General features: G+C 51.5%; 1 pseudogene; it reads left to right on the forward strand.

Annotated features, from left to right (window-relative positions):
* The first annotated feature begins 4,136 nt into the window (after window positions 1–4,136).
* Window positions 4,137–15,787, forward strand: LOC133339270 (proline-rich transmembrane protein 1-like; annotated as a pseudogene).
* Window positions 15,788–19,879: the final 4,092 nt, after the last annotated feature.

The following is a 19,879-nucleotide window of genomic DNA, read 5'->3' on the forward strand; positions in this document are numbered from 1 at the left end:
CCCTCCCCCCGCCCCCACGGTTCCCCCACCCCTCCCCCCACCCCCACCCCCCTCCCCCCACCCCCACCCCCCACGGTTCCTCCACCCCACCCCCATCCCCCCACCCCCACCCCACCCCCCCACCCCTCCCCCCACCCCACGCCCCCACGGTTCCTCCACCCCACCCCCCCCTCACCCCACCCCACCCCCCACCCCTCCCACCCCACCCCCACCACCCACGGTTCCTCCACCCCTCCCCCCACCCCCCTCCCCCCCACCCCCACTCCACCCCCACCCCTCCCCCCACTCCTCCCCCCACCCCCCCACGGTTCCCCCACTCATTTTTCACCGACGTGACTTTACCGAAAGAACTAAGAGTAATGAATCCTTGCAGTCACGAAAGCTTCAAATCTGGAACGTATCATCGACAGCGGTTACATCGCACGCCTCGCCAAAGAGAAGCAGTTCCAGCCATCGCATTCGGGGCGAGCTAATGAAACGTTTGACCAAATTTCACGGGGAAATTTTAAGTTGATAATTTTGTATGGGCCCGCAAATGGATGTTATATAAATATCCAAATAGCCCTTGGCAGAAAAAAGGTTCCCCACCCATGCAGTTTAGGGGGTGCTAAAGGCAATGACGAAATAGGCAAAACGTTTACGCACTTGGAATAAGCCTTGCGGCCAATTCAAATTTCAAATTTACATGCCGACGTGATGTCACTGTAGGAGCTGGTGGTGGCAGACGCTGTCTCCCCGACAGACCTGTTCTTCACCTGATGACCTGTTCTTCACCTGAGGACCTGTTCTTCAACCAGAGGACCTGTTTCTTCACCTGAGGACCTGTTCTTCACCTGAGGACTGTTCTTCAACTGAGGACCTGTTCTTCACCTGAGGACCTGTTCTTCAACTGAGGACCTGTTTCTTCACCTGAGACCTGTTCTTCACCTGAGAACGCTGTTCTTCACCTGAGGACCTGTTCTTCACCTGAGGACCTGTTCTTCACCTGAGGACCTGTTCGTCACCTGAGGACCTGTTCTTCACCTGAGGAACCTGTTCTTCACCTGAGGACCTGTTCTTCACCTGAGACCTGTTCTTCCCTGATGACCTGTTCTTCACCTGAGGACCTGTTCTTCACCTGAGGACCTGTTCTTCACCTGAGGACCTGTTTCTTCACCTGAGGACCTGTTCTTACCTGAGGACCTGTTCTTCACCTGAGGACCTGTTCTTCACCTGAGGACCTGTTCTTCACCTGAGGACCCTGTTCTTCACCTGAGGACCTGTTCTTCACCTGAGGACCTGTCTTCACCTGATGACCTGTTCTTCACCTGAGGACCTGTTCTTCACCTGAGGACCTGTTCTTCACCTGAGGACCTGTTCTTCACCTGAGGACCTGTTCTTCACCAGAGGACCTGTTCTTCACCTGAGGACCTGTTCTTCACCTGAGGACCTGTTCTTCACCAGAGGACCTGTTCTTCACCTGAGGACCTGTTCTTCACCTGAGGACCTGTTCTTCACCTGAGGACCTGTTCTTCACCTGAGGACCTGTTCTTCACCTGAGGACCTGTTCTTCACCTGAGGACGGCTGCTTGCGTTGTGGCCGAAACGTCGTGAGAATTGTATTTTATTATGTTTTATTTTTATTATTTTTTATTTCCCTTCTACTTGACTTTACCGAAAGAACCAAGAAGATGGCTAGGAGATGTTGACTACGTCGCCTGGTACGCAGGAGGTCGTGGGTTCGATCCCGACCCTAATGATGCCTGCTGTATATTTGGAGTCGTGAGAATTATCTAATATGTTTTATTTCTATTATTTTATTATTTCCCTTCTACGTGACTTTACCGAAAGAACCAAGAAGATAGATTCTTTATTTTACCCAATAAAAAGTTAAGGCCTCCCCACTCCACGCTGAGTAGCTCTGGAGCAATCGCTCGCTCTCTCTTTGTCAGAAGCGATCTCTGGCTGTCACTGATGATGGTTGCTCAGCGAAGTTGTGACTCATCGTCGTTATTCTCGCGTGGGGAATTCACAGCCGCAGGCAAATACTCGAAAGTCGTGGCGATGTTGAATGTTAAAGTGGAGGGGGTGGGGGTGGAGACACCACACAGAGAGAGAGAGACGCAGACTCCAAATATACAGCAGGCGTCATCAGGGTCGGGATCGAACCCACGATCGCCTGTGTACCAGGCGAGGTAGTCAACATATCCTAGCCACCGTGATGATGAAAGATAGACGCAGCCTCCAAATATACAGCAGGCGTCGTCAGGGTCGGGATCGAACCCACGATCGCCTGTGTACCAGGCGAGGTAGTCAACATCTCCTAGCCACCGTGATGATGAAAGATAGACGCAGACTCCAAATATACAGCAGGCGTCGTCAGGGTCGGGATCGAACCCACGATCGCCTGTGTACCAGGCGAGGTAGTCAACATCTCCTAGCCACCGTGATGATGAGAGAGAGACGCAGACTCCAAATATACAGCAGGCGTCGTCAGGGCCGGGATCGAACCCACGACCTCCTGCGTACCAGGCGAGGTAGTTAACATCTCGTAGCCACCGTGATGATGATAGAGAGAGAGACGCAGACTCCAGATATACAGCAGCAGCAGGCTTCGTCAGGGTCAGGATCGAACCCACGACCTCCTGCGTACCAGGCGAGGTAGTTAACATCTCGTAGCCACCGTGATCATGATGATGATGAGAGAGAGAGACGCACAGCCTCCAAATATTCAGCAGGTGTCATCAGAGCCGGGTTAGCACCTCCGGCCCTCCCATGTACCAGGCGAGGTTGTCAACATCTCATAGCCACCGTGATGATGATAGAGAAATAGAGAGAGACACAGACTCCAAATATACAGCACCCATCATCAAGGCCGGGATCGAACCCACGACCTCCTGTAGACCAGGCGAGGTCGTCAACATCTCCTAGCCACCGTGATGATGATGATAGAGAGATAGAGAGAGACACAGACTCTAAATATACAACAGCCATCATCAGGGCCGGGATCGAACCCACGACCTCCTGTAGACCAGGCGAGGTCGTCAACATATCCTAGTCACCGTGATGATGATGATGAGAGATAGAGAGAGACACAGACTCCAAATATACAGCACCCATCATCAGGGCCGGGATCGAACCCACGACCTCCTGTAGACCAGGCGAGGTCGTCAACATCTCCTAGTCACCGTGATGATGATGATAGAGAGATAGAGAGAGACACAGACTCCAAATATACAGCAGCCGCCATCAGGGTCGGGATCGAACCCACGACCTCCTGCGTACCAGGCGAGGTCGTCAACATCTCCTAGTCACCGTGATGATGATGATAGAGAGATAGAGAGAGACACAGACTCCAAATATACAGCAGCCGTCATCAGGGTCGGGATCGAACCCACGACCTCCTGCGTACCAGGCGAGGTAGTCAACACATCGTAGCCACCGTGATGATGATGAGAGAGACACGCAAACTTCAAATAGGCGTCGTCAGGGTCGGGATCGAACCCACGACCTCCTGCGTACCAGGCGAGGTAGTTAACATCTCGTAGCCACCGTGATCATGATGATGATGAGAGAGAAAGACGCACAGCCTCCAAATATTCAGCAGGTGTCGTCAGAGCCGGGTTAGCACCTCCGGCCCTCCCATGTATCAGGCGAGGTAGTCAACATCTCATAGCCACCGTGATGATGATGATAGAGAGATAGATAGAGACACAGACTCCAAATATACAGCAGCCATCATCAGGGTCAGGATCGAACCCACGACCTCCTGTACACCAGGCGAGGTCGTCAACATCTCCTAGTCACCGTGATGATGATGATAGAGAGATAGAGAGAGACACAGACTCCAAATATACAGCAGCCATCATCAGGGTCGGGATCGAACCCACGACCTCCTGCGCACCAGGTGAGGTCGTCACCACGTGACCACCTCGTCAACACGTGGCCACCGCGTCACACCTGCTTACAAGCCCCGCCTCATTGCGTGCCTCACCTCTCACACGTGACGCGTCGCTTGCAGAAGCCGCCCCAAGCGATAAATGTGACCCAGTGAGATTCCTACCCGTATCGTTCTCCAGATGTGTTAGTGTACGTGTGTGTGTTTGTGTGTCTATCTATATATACGGGACGAAGCGAGGGCCCCATCCAAACAGAGGACTTCCTGCGGCTGGTTTCTACGCTTCGTAAAGGTGGCGGATAGTCAGTCTTAACCCACGTTCTTATCACTGACCACGATCTGTAGGACTTTTCTCTCTGTGTCTCTCTTTGTCTGTCTCAGTGTGTCTCTCTCTGTGTCTGTGTCTCACTCTGTGCGTCTCTCTGTGTGTGTCTCTCTGTGTCTCTCTTTCTGTCTGTATCTCTCTCTCTCTGTGTCTCTCTTTATCTGTGTCTGTATCTGTGTGTCTCTCTCTCTGTGTCTCTGTGTCTCTGTTTCTCTGTCTCAGTGTGTCTCTCTCTGTGTCTGTGTCTCACTCTGTGCGTCTCTCTGTGTGTGTGTGTCTCTCTGTCTCTCTTTCTCTGTCTGTATCTCTCTCTGTGTCTCTCTTTCTCTGTGTCTGTCTCTGTGTGTCTCTCTCTCTGTGTCTCTCTGTCTATCTTTGTCTGTCTCAGTGTCGCTCTCTCTGTGTGTGTCTCTCTCTGTGCGTCTCTCTCTGTATCTGTGTCTCTCTGTGTCTCTCTTTCTCTGTCTCTGTGTGTCTCTCTCTGTGTCTCTCTTTCTCTGTGTCTGTCTCTGTGTCTCTTCCCTGTGTGTCTCTCTATGTATTGTGTCTCTCTGTCTCTCTTTCTCTGTCTGTATCTCTCTCTCTCTGTGTCTCTCTTTCTCTGTCTGTATCTCTCTCTCTGTGTCTCTCTCTGTGCGTCTCTTTCTGTATCTGTGTCTCTCTGTGTCTCTCTTTCTCTGTCTGTATCTCTCTGTGTCTCTCTTTCTCTGTCTCAGTGTCTCTCTCTCTGTGTGTGTCTCTCTCTCTCTCTGTCTCACTGTGTCCTCTGTGTCTCTGTCTCGCTCGCTCTGCGTCTCTGTCTCTCTGTGTGTGTCTCTCTCTCCGCCTCTCTGTATGTGTCTCTCTTCTCTGTCTCTCTCTGCCTCTATTTGTCTCTGTGGTCTCTCTGGCCACGCGTCAGTGCCGTGTCCTGTCTCACAGCGGTCGAGCAAGCCGCGTAGCCCGAGCTCTTCCTCGTGATAATATCACTTGCTTAAGTCTGCCGGCAATGTTAGGCTGTGGCCAAATATTAAGTTCCACGCCTGGTATGCAGGATGCTCGTGGGTTCGAACCCGACCCTGGCGCCTGCTGTATATGTGGAGTCTGCGTGTCTCTCTATCATCATCATCACGGTGGCTAGGATATGTTAACTACCTCGCCTGGTGTACAGGAGGTCGTGGGTTCGATCCCGACCCTGGCGCCTGCTGCTGTATATTTGGAGTCTGCGTATCTCTCTGTCATCATCATCACCTTGGCTAGGATATGTTGACTACCTCGTGGTGTACAGGAGGTCGTGGGTTCGATCCCGACCATGACGCCTGCTGCTGCTGCTGCTGTAGATTTGGAGTTTGCGTGTCTCTCTCTTCGTGCTCGCGTGGATTTTTTTTCCGGGTCTTCCGCGGACGTGTCCCCTCCACGTTTAGAATCGACATCACCACCATCACCACCATCACCACCATCACCACCATCATCACCACCACCACCACCATCACCACCACTATCACCACCACCATCACCATCATCACCATCATCACCACCACCATCACCACCATCACCACCACCACCATCACCACCACCACCATCACCACCACCATCACCACACCACCATCACCACACCATCACCATCACCACCATCACCACGGACGCGTTCAGCGCGTTTTGGCTTCTGCTGTAAATCCCCACGTGATGATGGTGGTGGTGGTGGTGATGGTGGTGATGGTGGTGGTGAGGATGATGTTGGTGGTGATGGTGGTCGTGATGGTGATGATGGTGGTGATGATGATGATGGTGGTGATGGTGGTGATGATGGTGGTGGTGATGATGATGGTGATGATGGTGATGATGGTGGTGATGGTGATGATGATGGTGATGATGATGGCGATGATGATGGTGATGAGCCGCGATCATTTGTGATCGCCCAGGTCGCTTCTGAAAGAGAGCTACTCAGTAGGGTCTTACCGGATTTTATTTTTTAAATAAAATACATAGTATAGTGTAGTCTATGGCCAATGTTAATCTACGGGCTGTGATTGCCACTGTAATGCGAGTCTGTGGGCAATGTTAATCCATGGGTTATGATATTGGCTGTGTAACGGGAGTGCGCTAGCAGTGGATCAATAACCGGTTCGAATCCAGAACGGTTAGAATATCACGTCAATACGAGCTTGATTTTGCGAATGTGCCAGCCACCGCATGCAAAGCTGCTTCTGTTTGGCCGGAGAGATGGGTGGGTCGGGGGGGTGGGGGCTGAACGGGCGCGGCACAGATTGAGAAGAGATTTGTTACTTAGATGCGGTACAGGAGGATGTGGAGCTGAGTGGACCTGAAGGTGACCCGGTACCAGCGGTGTCGAGATCGTCCTCTGTGGAGGAAGCTCGTGAAGGACGCTGCTGATGCTGCTACTGGGCAGTTGCAGGCAGTCGCGCTTCGAGTAACAGCGGAGGGCGGAGGAGCGACGCTCACAGCAACGAGCGGATTGGCAGACGGATGAAACTAATTTCCGTAGAACTGCTTTTTCTGTTTGCTTTGGCACGGTTGGCCACGTACGGTGCAAACGAAGTTCAATAGAAACATCCCTGTCCATAGACTCAACACTGCCCATAGACTCAACTACTGCCCATAGACTCAACATTGCACCATAGACTCAACTACTGACCATAGACTCAACACTGCACCATAGACTCAACACTGCCCATAGACTCAACACTGCCCATAGACTCAACACTGCCCATAGACTCAACACTGCCCATAGACTCAACACTGCCCATAGACTCAACACTGCCCATAGACTCAACACTGCACCATAGACTCAACACTGCCCATAGACTCAACACTGCACCATAGACTCAACACTGCCCATAGACTCAACACTGCCATAGACTCAACACTGCACCATAGACTCAACACTGCCCATAGACTCAACACTGCCATAGACTCAACACTGCACCATAGACTCAACACTGCCCATAGACTCAACACTGCCCATAGACTCAACACTGCACCATAGACTCAACACTGCCCATAGACTCAACACTGCACCATAGACTCAACACTGCCATAGACTCAACACTGCCCATAGACTCAACACTGCCCATAGACTCAACACTGCCCATAGACTCAACACTGCCCATAGACTCAACACTGCCCATAGACTCAACACTGCACCATAGACTCAACACTGCCCATAGACTCAACACTGCACCATAGACTCAACACTGCACCATAGACTCAACACTGCCCATAGACTCAACACTGCCCATAGACTCAACACTGCACCATAGACTCAACACTGCCCATAGACTCAACACTGCCATAGACTCAACACTGCCCATAGACTCAACACTGCACCATAGACTCAACACTGCCCATAGACTCAACACTGCACCATAGACTCAACACTGCCCATAGACTCAACACTGCACCATAGACTCAACACTGCCCATAGACTCAACACTGCCCATAGACTCAACACTGCACCATAGACTCAACACTGCCCATAGACTCAACACTGCCATAGACTCAACACTGCACCATAGACTCAACACTGCCCATAGACTCAACACTGCCCATAGACTCAACACTGCACCATAGACTCAACACTGCCCATAGACTCAACACTGCCCATAGACTCAACACTGCACCATAGACTCAACACTGCCCATAGACTCAACACTGCACCATAGACTCAACACTGCCCATAGACTCAACACTGCACCATAGACTCAACACTGCCCATAGACTCAACACTGCACCATAGACTCAACACTGCCCATAGACTCAACACTGCCATAGACTCAACACTGCACCATAGACTCAACACTGCCCATAGACTCAACACTGCCCATAGACTCAACACTGCACCATAGACTCAACACTGCCCATAGACTCAACACTGCACCATAGACTCAACACTGCCCATAGACTCAACACTGCACCATAGACTCAACACTGCCCATAGACTCAACACTGCCCATAGACTCAACACTGCACCATAGACTCAACACTGCCCATAGACTCAACACTGCCATAGACTCAACACTGCCCATAGACTCAACACTGCCCATAGACTCAACACTGCACCATAGACTCAACACTGCCCATAGACTCAACACTGCCACCCATAGACTCAACACTGCACCATAGACTCAACACTGCCCATAGACTCAACACTGCCATAGACTCAACACTGCACCATAGACTCAACACTGCCATAGACTCAACACTGCCCATAGACTCAACACTGCACCATAGACTCAACACTGCCCATAGACTCAACACTGCCATAGACTCAACACTGCACCATAGACTCAACACTGCCCATAGACTCAACACTGCACCATAGACTCAACACTGCACCATAGACTCAACACTGCCCATAGACTCAACACTGCCATAGACTCAACACTGCACCATAGACTCACAATAGACTCAACACTGCCATAGACTCAACACTGCCCATAGACTCAACACTGCCCATAGACTCAACACTGCACCATAGACTCAACACTGCCCATAGACTCAACACTGCCATAGACTCAACATGCACCATAGACTCAACACTGCCCATAGACTCAACACTGCCCACAGACTCAACACTGCCCATAGACTCAACACTGCACCATAGACTCAACACTGCCCATAGACTCAACACTGCCCATAGACTCAACACTGCCCATAGACTCAACACTGCCCATAGACTCAACACTGCCCATAGACTCAACACTGCCCATAGACTCAACACTGCACCATAGACTCAACACTGCCCATAGACTCAACACTGCCCATAACTCAACACTGCCCATAGACTCAACACTGCCATAGACTCAACACTGCCCATAGACTCAACACTGCACCATAGACTCAACACTGCCCATAGACTCACACTGTCCATAGACTCAACACTGCCCATAGACTCAACACTGCCATAGACTCAACACTGTCCATAGACTCACACTGCACCACAGACTCAACACTGCACCATAGATTCAACACTGCCCATAGACTCAACACTGCACCACAGACCAAATGGTACAGATACAATGGGAGGCTGATCGATGCCCGGGTGCGGTCAAGAGATGGCTTACTATTGCTCAACCACGTGATGTATGCCGATGATCTGGTGATTGCTGCTCACTCAGAGGAGGAGTTGGAGGCGCTGCTGCTGAACCTGGAGCTTGCCACCAAGAGGTGGGGGCTGACCAAAACTAAGCACCTGCTGGGTATTTTGTACCATCTGACACTCCACCCCCACAATTCCCAATTGGTGATAGGGCAGTTGTGGAGAAAGTGGCGAGTTCCCATTCCCTGGGCGGTGTGCTCATGACCGGCTCCGGTTGAACAGCAGAGGTCTCACTCCGAATCAGTCGAGCGGCATTATATTTTCATCGGTTGCGTAACGCTGTGTGGAAGCTACCTGGTCTGTCGCTCAACACGAAGCTTCAGGTCTTCTCGGCCACGGTCATTCCCTCCCTTCTCTACACTTGCGAAAACGTGGACCCCCTTAATGGCACTCTTCGCCGGTTAGAAACATTTAGGCTGGCCTGCCTACGATCCATCCTGGGTTTAACTAGGCTGGATTGTGTGAGAAGCTCACAATCCTTGAAAGATGTGGACAAGTCCCATTGGTGAGCTCCTCCAGCAGGCAAGGCTGCATTGGCTGGGTCATGTAGCCCGCATGCCCAGCCACCGCATGCCTAAATAGCTTTTGTTCGGCGGAGGATCAACGCTCACAACAACGAGCAGAGCGCCGAATGGCTAAAGCGCACAGCAAGTTGGCACAGTAGGGGACACGGGTTGTGCATCAGCCAGTCGTCTCAGTCAGTCGACCCGTAGCTACCTGCTGGGTCTGCACCGTGACCTCCTACCAGCGGGCGTTCGACACTTCACGTGGCCTCAAGGTGCACAGCCTGGCACAAGCGTCGTGGTGACCGTCACCGCTACTTAGTGGCGAATGGCGGTTGTTGTTGTTGTTGTGTGTGTCCAGTTGTGTGTACAGGTGTGTGGGGGAGTGGTGGTTGCAGCGGTTAGCCGCTACACTGCGCTAACAACCTGGCGACCGGGTTCGATTCCCGCTCACGGCCCAACACCACCAGTGACGATTGTCTGAACCCGTCCTGGGCCTCCCCTAGGTCTCGACTCAGCCTCAAATGAGTACCTGGTGCGGTGTGTAGTAAACATCGCCACTGGGGAGACAAAGGCGGTCGGGCGTGTGTTGGCCACCACACCCCCTCGTGTGTGCCGTTCCAGCCTTCATAGGTGCTCGCGAAAAGCACTTGCCCCTACAGTCTGTTAAGGCTACACGGGGGATCTTTGTTTGTGTGTGTACAGGTGTGTACAGGTGTGTGTAGGTGTGTGTGTAGGTTTGTGTGTACAGGAATGTGTAGGTGTGTGTGTAGGTGTGTGTGTACAGGTGTGTGTAGGTGTGTGTGTGTGTGTACAGGTGTGTGTAGGTGTGTGTGTGTATCGTTGCGTGTGTACAGGTGAGAGTGTGTACAGGTGGTTGTTGGCCTGGCACAAGCCTCGTGGTGACGTCACCGCTACTTAGTGGCGAATGGCGGTTGATGTTGTTGTGTGTATAGTTGTGTGTACATGTTTGTGTGTGTGTAGGTGTGTGTGTAGGTGTGTGTGTGCATGTGTGTGCGTGCCGCTCGCTAACTTCACTTGCCCCTACAGTCTGTTAGAGGCTACACGGGGGATCTTTGTTTGTGTGTGTACAGGTGTGTACAGGTGTGTGTAGGTGTGTGTGTAGGTTTGTGTGTACAGGAATGTGTAGGTGTGTGTGTAGGTGTGTGTGTACAGGTGTGTGTAGGTGTGTGTGTGTGTGTGTACAGGTGTGTGTAGGTGTGTGTGTGTATCGTTGCGTGTGTACAGGTGAGAGTGTGTACAGGTGGTTGTTGGCCTGGCACAAGCCTCGTGGTGACGTCACCGCTACTTAGTGGCGAATGGCGGTTGTTGTTGTTGTGTGTATAGTTGTGTGTACATGTTTGTGTGTGTGTAGGTGTGTGTAGGTGTTGTGTGTGTGCACCTGTATGTGTGTCAACTTGTTTCACACCGATTATAGCCAACCGCGCTTATCGGAAATGCGGGATGGGTGGGGAAGACAAACACACTTAAATACAACAGCAAGCGGTTCTAAAGAAATTCGTTTTCAGTTTAGTATAGTGGGGGTAGTGTAAAGTGTATTGCGTATGTGTGTTGAACTTTTCGATTTAAAGCTTTAGTGACTGCAGGGATTCATCTTCTTGGTTCTTTCGGTAAAGTCACGTAGAATGGAAATAATAAACAAGTATAACCCGTAAAAAACAAAGTTTTTCACTCTAAATCCTTTATATGCGTGGCGGCTAGAGTCCTCTCGTCCTCTGGCTTGAGATGGCTGCCACCTATGGGTCAGATGATTGTCTGCCAGTATTAAGCAATTGGTAATTAAATATTTAATTTGTTTTCCCTAAACAGTGTAAAATTTAGGAAAAAAATTTTCACGAACATTAAGTGTCTCGCCACAACGAGTCTGTGTGCAAAATGTCAGCTCGATTGGATCACGGGAAGTGGGTTAAAAAACGACCGAAAGGTTTGCACGGTCGTAAGCAAGCAAGCAAGCGAACTTAATATAAAGGATTTAAAAAGAAAAATAAAACATAATAGAAACAATTCTCACGACGTTTCGGCCACAACGCAAGCAGCCGTCCTCAGGTGGAGAGCAGGTCTGTCGAGGTAGACAGAGTCTGAATGAACTGAGGACGGCTGCTTGCGTTGTGGCCGAAACGTCGTGAGAATTATTCTATTACGTTTAATTTTTATTATTTTATTATTTCCATTCTACGTGACTTTACCGAAAGAACCAAGAAGATGTGAAGTTATTTCGCACTGTTCGCAGCAAACAGGTCCAAAGAAATTCGTTTTCAATGTAGTATAGTGGTGTAGTGTATAGTGTAGTGTAAAGAAGCGTAGTACGTATGTGTGTTTCACTTATTTCGCACCATACGTAGCCAAACGTGCTTATCAGATGTGGGGGGGGGGGGTGGGGGGACGATAATAACAAAGAATACAGAGCAGTCCCACATACCGGTAAACGCGTTTGACAATCTGCGAGGATGACGATGTAAAAGTGCAGTTCGCATGACCATGGTTTGTCACCTGGACGAGACACAGGCCACGTGGGCTGGGGTTCCACCCCCCTCGGCCCTACACCCCTCCCCTACCCCCATACCCCCCTCCCACTACCCCCCTCCCCCCCTACCCCACTCCAACCCACTCCCCTCCTCCCCTACCCCCCTCCCCTACCCCCCTAACCCTACCACCCCCTCCCCTACCCCCCCTCACCTACCCCCCTTTCCCCCCCTCCCCTACCCCCCCTCCCCTACCCCCCCCTCACCTACCCCCCTCCCCTACCCCCCTCCCCTACCCCCCCTCCCCTACCCCCCTCCCCCCTCCCCTACCCCCTCCCCCCCTCCCTACCCCCCTCCCCCCTCCCTTCCCCCCTCCCCCCCTTTCCTCCCAACTACCTCGCCTGGGTATACAGGAGGGTCGTGGGTTCAATCCCGACCTGACGCCTGGTGTTTATTTGGTGTTTGCGTGTCTCTCTCTCTCTCATCATCATCATGGTGGCTATGAGATGTTAACTACATCGCACTGGTACACAGGAGGCTCGTGGGGTCGAACCCGACCCTGACGGGGCCCGCCTTATATACCGAACATCTGTGGGAACAAAGCTTCATAATCTCATCGGATCCCTCCTCCTCCTCCTGCAGTCGAAATAAACATTCCGATCCTGCTCCCGATTTTTGTCCAGGACCACCTCTCTGCGCGATGGACGGAAAGTTCAAGCCGGAAGACTTCCCACATTTCCCGCCTCCCTACAGCGTGCCGGACGAGCCGGGGCACGCCCAATACCCAACTCAGCCACCGCCTGCCTACCAACTGGAACTGCCACCTCCACCAACCTACCAGGCCCAGCCGCCGCCGCCCGCGTACCAGACCCAGCAGCAGCAGCAGCCGCTGCCGCCCCCGTTCGGCTACCCGTACCCACGGGGCGGGCACTGCGGCGGCGCCGCTCCGGGCTACGTGACGGAGATCGGGCCCTGGCGAAGCCTACCGGGCACAGCACGTGATAGTGCTGGAGCACGGGCCCGGGTTTGGGCAGCGTCGGCAGGGACCACAGGACTACCTCAGCTGGTCGCTGATCACACTCCTCTGTCTGTTCTGGCCGCTCGGCATCCCGGCGCTGTTCTACTCCTTCAGGGTGAGTGGGACAGGGAAGGATTTCTTCTTGTTCTTCTACTACTTTTTATTCTTCGTCTTATTCCATCTTCTTTCTTAATCCGTCTTCTTACTTCGTTATCCTCCTCCTCCTCCTTTTTCTTGATCTCCCTTCGTCCCTCATCTTCTTATTCTTTCGCAGAGGTCGCAAACGGGTTTTGATTCCTTACCCGTACCCGTACCCGGCCGCCACCAGGGTCGCAAATGGGTACCCGTACCCGGCGGGTACGGGTACTCGTTCCCTACCCGTACCCGTACCCTACCCGAAATGAGTGACAAACGGTTACTCACCAGTGACTCTTGGCCTACCCGTACCCGTACCCGGCCGTACCAGGGTCGCAAATGGGTACCCGTACCCGGCTGTACCCATACCCTACCCGATACCACATACCCTACCCGTACCCGGCCGGGTACGGGTAGGGTACGGGTATCGGGTACCCGATTGCGACCTCTGGGATGAAGCCATGTTGCAGGCGCGGGTGGGTTGATTCTAGGAACTTGAATTGTGAGAAGAGACAAGACGTGGGAAATGAGTGACAAACGGTGACTCACCAGTGACTCACGGCCTACCCGTAACCGGCCGCACCAGGGTCGCAAACGGATACCCGTACCCTACCCGATACCCGGCTACCCGTACCCGGCCGGGTACGGGTAGCCGGGTATCGGGTAGGGTACGGGTATTGGGTACCGATCGCGACCTCTGTTCTTTCGTAAGGTTAACGTAAATTAACTCTAAAAGTATAAACATTTTTGTTATGGCGAAGAGGTTCGGTCCGTATGTACCAATATTAATAATAATAAACCAAGGTTTGTGGGGGTGGGGGGTAGCACGGTGGTTAGAGCGGCACTGCGCTACGAACACGGCGACCAGAGTTCAATTCCCGCTCACGGCCAACACCAGTGACGGTATCTGAACCATTTTTTTCATTGTACCAGGCCCCCACCACTGAGGGGCCGTCCATAAATGACGTCACGCACCTGGGGGGGAGGGGAGGGGGGTCAGACATTTGTGACGATAGGGGGGGGGGGGGTTTGAGATATGTGACGTCACATCAAAATGCTTTAAATAAATCTGTCTGCTAATATGTCTGTCTATAGTTTTCTGGTTAGATTTTATGTCGCTATTTCATTATACCTGATGATGATTGCTTGTGTTGCAATCGAAATGTCGTATGCTATTATTTAATTTAATTTATTATTTTATCTTTAGATGTGACTTAACCGAAAGAACCAAATAATAATTTACTGCAGTCACGAAAGTTCTAAAATTAAGAATGTAGACAACACGTTCTACTTAATTAAATATACTTTTTGATAAATGTTTTCTCCTACAACAGCAGAGTGCAGCGACACATTAAATACGCACTACAATGACATTAGTTTAAAGCGATTTGAAGCATGTTTATATTTTTTGGGGGGGGGGGGGGCAGAGCTTTGTGACGTCATATTTGGGGGGGGGGGGGTCTGACTTTTTGTGACGCCGTGTGACGAAGGAGGGGGGGGGTCAAAAAATCGTCCAAAATCGCGTGACGTCATTTATGGACGGCCCCTGAGCTGCTGTGTAACTCACAAATGGTGGCTCAACCAAGTGACTAATCATCATCATCATCATCGTCACGTGGACATTTATTGCAGCAGCCAAATACTCTAAACGCGTGACGCTGATTCTAAAAGTGGAGGGGAAAACGGGAGGACCCCTAGAAAAATCGACGCGACCATGGGGAGAGAGACACGCAAACTACAAATATACAGCAGCCATCATCAGGGTCAGGATCGAACCCACGACCTCCTGCATACCAGGCGAGGTAGTTAACATCTATCCACCCTGATGATGATGAGAGAGAGACACGCAGACTCCAAATATACAGCAGGCATCGTCAGGGTCTGGATCGAAGCCACGACCTCCTCCATACCAGGCGAGGTAGTTCCTCTGTGATGCTGATGATGAGAGAGAGGACACCACAAACTCCAAATATACAGCAGCCATCATCAGGGTCCGTATCAAGCCCACGACCTCCTCCCATACCAGGCGAGGTAGTTAACATCTCCTAGCTATCCCATGGGTGCCCTCACCTTTTCGAAATAAAAAAGGAGGATATAAAAACAACAAGATCTACCGTGCAAGTGACGTTTCTCCTTCCCCCCCCCCCTCCCCGTGCCCCCCGTGGCAGGTGCGCGACGCGCTGGCGACTGGGGACCTCGAGCGAGCCTCCAAGTACTCCGCCCACGTGCCGCAACTGAACATCGCCGGCATGGTGCTGGGGATCATGAGCCTCGCCCTCATCATCATCGTCGTCCCGATCGTCTTCCTTTCCAACTCGTACACTGGCCACTACTCCTTCTACCCCTAGGTGAGCAGCGTAGGTCAAGACGCTGGTTCTTCATCGTCGTCTCTTCTTCATCGTCACCTTCTTGATCGTCGCCTTCTTCTTCATTCCCTTCTTCATCGTCGTCACCTTCTTCATCGTCACCTTCTTGATCGTCGCCTTCTTCTTCATTCCCTTCTTCATCGTCGTCCTCTTCTTTCTTATATTTTTCTTCCATCGTCGTCATCGTCGTCGTCTTCTTCTTCTTTCACATGTAGGCTGATGTAGTGGCTGCAGAGCAACAACAACAAGGAACAACAGTCTGGAACGATATCCCTCTGCATATTCGCAGAGCATCACCTCAATCGCCTCCTTCAAGAGAGACTTAAAAACTCACCTCTACAAACCACGGCGCTTTCGAGCGACTCTGAGCTTGGCTCCGCGCCTCTGAGTTGCGGCCATTACGTCCGCAAATTTGCGCGCGTTATACATTTAACTATTATTATTATTACAATGTCACATTCAGTTGGTCAAAGCCCAGGTAACCTGTGTCAGGAGCAGTAGCGGAGTAGTGGTGTCTCATTATCATCATCATCATCATCATCGCCGCTGTGATGTCTCCTCCTTTGTATTTGTGGATCGGGGCATTGCGTCGTTACGCGTTATACGACAGCCTGTTGTAGGGGTAGTGATCAGGGTGGAGGTAGGGATAGGGGTAGAGGTAGTGATAGGGGTAGTGATAGGGGTAGTGATAGGGGTAGTGATAGGGGTAATGATAGGGGTAATGATAGGGGGTAGTGATAGGGGGTAGTAAAGGGACAGTCATAGGAGTTGGGGTAGTGATAGGGGTAGTAATAGGGAAAGTGATAGGAATTGGGGTAGAGGTAGTGATAGGGGTAGTGATAGGGACAGTGATAGGAGTTGGGGTAGTGATAGGGGTAGAGGTAGGGATAGGGGTTTGTGGTAGTGATAAGGGTAGTGATAGGTAGGGGTAGTGATAGGGACAGTGATAGGAGTTGGGGTAGGATAGGGGTAGAGGTAGGGATAGGGGTTTGTGGTAGTGATAGGAGTAGTAATAGTGGTAGTGATAGGGACAGTGATAGGAGTTTGGGTAGTGATAGGGGTAGAGGTAGGGATAGGGGTTTGTGGTAGTGATAAGGGTAGTGATAGGTAGGGGTAGTGATAGGGGTAGTGATAGGGCTAGAGTTCGTAGTGATAGGGGTAGAGGTAGTGATAGGGGTTTGGGGTAGTGATAGTGGTAGTAATAGGGACAGTGATAGGAGTTGGGGTAGTGATAGGGGTAGAGGTCGTAGTGATAGGGGTAGTGATGGCTGTTGTCTCTTCCGATTGGCTGACGTAGTTGCAGAGCAAACAGCTACCATGTGACATTCAGGTGGTCAAGTCAAGGTAACTGGAGCAGCTAGCGCAGTAGCGGTGTCTCATCATCATCGCCGCTGTGATGTCTCTTTCTTCGTATTTGTGGATCGGGGCATTGCGTCGTTTACGCATTGTACGACACTCTGTTGTGGGGGTAGTGATAAGGGTGGAGGTAGGGATAGGGTTTGGGGTAGTGATAGTGGTAGTGATAGGGGGTGTAGTGATAGGGGTAGTAATAGGGACAGTCATAGGAGTTGGGGTAGTGATAGGGGTAGAGGTAGGGATAGGGGTTTGGGGTAGTGATAAGGGTAGTGATAGGTAGGGGTAGTGATAGGGTAGAGGTAGGGATAGGAGTTTGGGGTAGTGATAGTGGTAGTGATAGGGGGTAGTGATAGGGGTAGTGATAGGGGGTAGTGATAGGGGTAGTAATAGGGACAGTGATAGGAGTTGGGGTAGTGATAGGGGTAGAGTTCGTAGTGATAGGTGTAGAGGTAGTGATAGTGGTTGTCTCTTCCGATTGGCTGACGTAGTTGCAGAGCAAACAGCTACATGTGACATTCAGGTGGTCAAGTCAAGGTAACTGGAGCAGTAGCGCAGTAGCGGTGTCTCATCATCATCATGGCGCTGTGATGTCTCCTTCTTCGTATTGTGGATCGGGGCATTGCATCGTTACGCGTTGTACGACACTCTGTTGTGGGGGTGGTGATAGGGACAGTCATAGGAGTTGGGGGTAGTGATAGGGGTAGAGGTAGGGATAGGGGTTTGTGGTAGTGATAGGGGTAGTGATAGGGGTAGTAATAGGGACAGTCATAGGAGTTGGGGTAGTGATAGGGGTAGAGGTCGTAGTGATAGGGACAGTGATAGGAGTTGGGGTAGTGATAGGGGTAGTGATAGGGGTAGTGATAGGACAGTGATAGGAGTTGGGGTAGTTATAGGGGTTAGTGATAGGTAGAGGTAGTGATAGGGGTAGTGATAGGGGTTTTGGTAGTGATAGGGGTAGTGATAGGGGTAGTGATAGGGACAGTGATAGGAGTTGGGGTAGTGATAGGGTTAGTGATAGGTAGGGGTAGTGTTAGGGGTATGATAGGGTTAGAGGTAGTGATGGCGGCTGTCTCTTCCGATTGGCTAACGTAGTTGCAGAGCAAACAGCTACAATGTGACATTCAGGTGGTCAACTCAAGGTAACTGGAGCAGTAGCGCAGCAGCGGTGTTTCATCACCGCCGTCGCTGTGATGTCTCCTTCTTGTGGATCGTGGGGGCATTTGCGTCACGTTACACTTTGTACTGCGTTGCAACACGCAACACACGCACCGCAGTTGATGTTGACGGGCCTTCATGGCCCGAGATTTGCATGGGGGGGGGGCCCAGTGACCTTTTGGCTAAACTTGTAAAACCAGAATTTCGGCCGCTAGAGCGTACAAAAAAAATGCAGGCACAGCTATACGGCATGCACAAAGATAAAGATCCCCCGTTTAGCCTTAATGGACTGTAGGGGCAAGTGCTGTGAAGGCCAGAACGGTACACGAGGGGGTGGGTGGTCAGCACCACGCCCGACCGCCTTTGTCTCCCTAGTGGCAATGTTTACACACTGCACCAGGTTACTCATTTGAAGCTGAGTCGACCTAGGGGAGGCCCGGGACCGGTTCAGATAATCGTCCACTGGCGGTGTTGGCCGTGAGCGGGAATGAACCCGTTGTCGCATGCAACAACAACAACAACAACGCCATTCGCCACTAAGTGGCGGTTACGTCCCCACGACGCTTGTGCCAGGCCATGTGCGCCTTGAGGCTACCACGTGAAGTGTCGAACGCCCGCTGGCAGGAGGAGGTCACGGGGCAGACCCAGCAGTGCCACGGGTCGACTGACCGAGATGACCGAGATGCACACACACGCACACACACACGTACGTACGCAACTTTACACGTGTACAGCTGTCGGCTTTCGCAATCGGTCTTCAGGATGTAGGCGGCGCGATGTGCACCATCGGAATGCAGAGTGTCTTCATGTTGAACTCCTTGGGCAGCGCACGTAGCCGACCGCGCTAACCGGAGGAGCGGGGTTGGGGAAAGACAAACAAACTAACACACAACAACAACGAGTTGTAATGAAATTAATTTTCCATTTAGTATAGTGGTGTAGTGTGTAGTGTAGTGTGTAGTGTAGTGTGTATGTGTAGTGTGTAGTGTAGTGTAGTGTAGTGTGTAGTGTAGTGTGTAGTGTAGTGTGTAGTGTGTAGGTAGTGTGTGTATGTAGTGTGTAGTGTAGTGTAGTGTGTCAGTGTAGTATGTTAAGTGTAGGTGTAGTGTAAGTGTGTAGTGTCGTATGTAGTTGTAGTAGTTAGGCTAGTGTAGGTAGTGTTAGTGTAAGTGTAGTGTGTAATGTAGTGGTAGTGAGTTAGTGATGTAGTGTAGTTGAGGTATGTACGTATGTTGAACTTCTTTCGCTGTGTGCCGTGGCCCAAACTATAACACAACAACAAGCAGTTCAAAATGAAGGACGGTTTCAGTCTGGCATACCGATGTAGTGTGTAGTGTAGTATGTAGTGTATTAGTTATCAGCGCAGTATGTATATGTGTGTGTACGTGTATGTTAGAACTTCTGTACGCGCCGTAGGTAGCCAACCAATTGCTTGATCGGAGGTGACAGGTCACCCCCTCGTCCACGTGACGTCACCCCCTCATCACGTGACGTCGCCCCCTCGTCACGTGACGTCACCCCCTCGTCACGTGACGTCACCCTCATCACGTGACGTCGCCCCCT

Source organism: Lethenteron reissneri, unplaced genomic scaffold (assembly GCF_015708825.2).
Source record: "Lethenteron reissneri isolate LAM-NWPU_2019-01 unplaced genomic scaffold, ASM1570882v1 scaffold_1721, whole genome shotgun sequence".
Taxonomy (NCBI): domain Eukaryota; kingdom Metazoa; phylum Chordata; class Hyperoartia; order Petromyzontiformes; family Petromyzontidae; genus Lethenteron; species Lethenteron reissneri.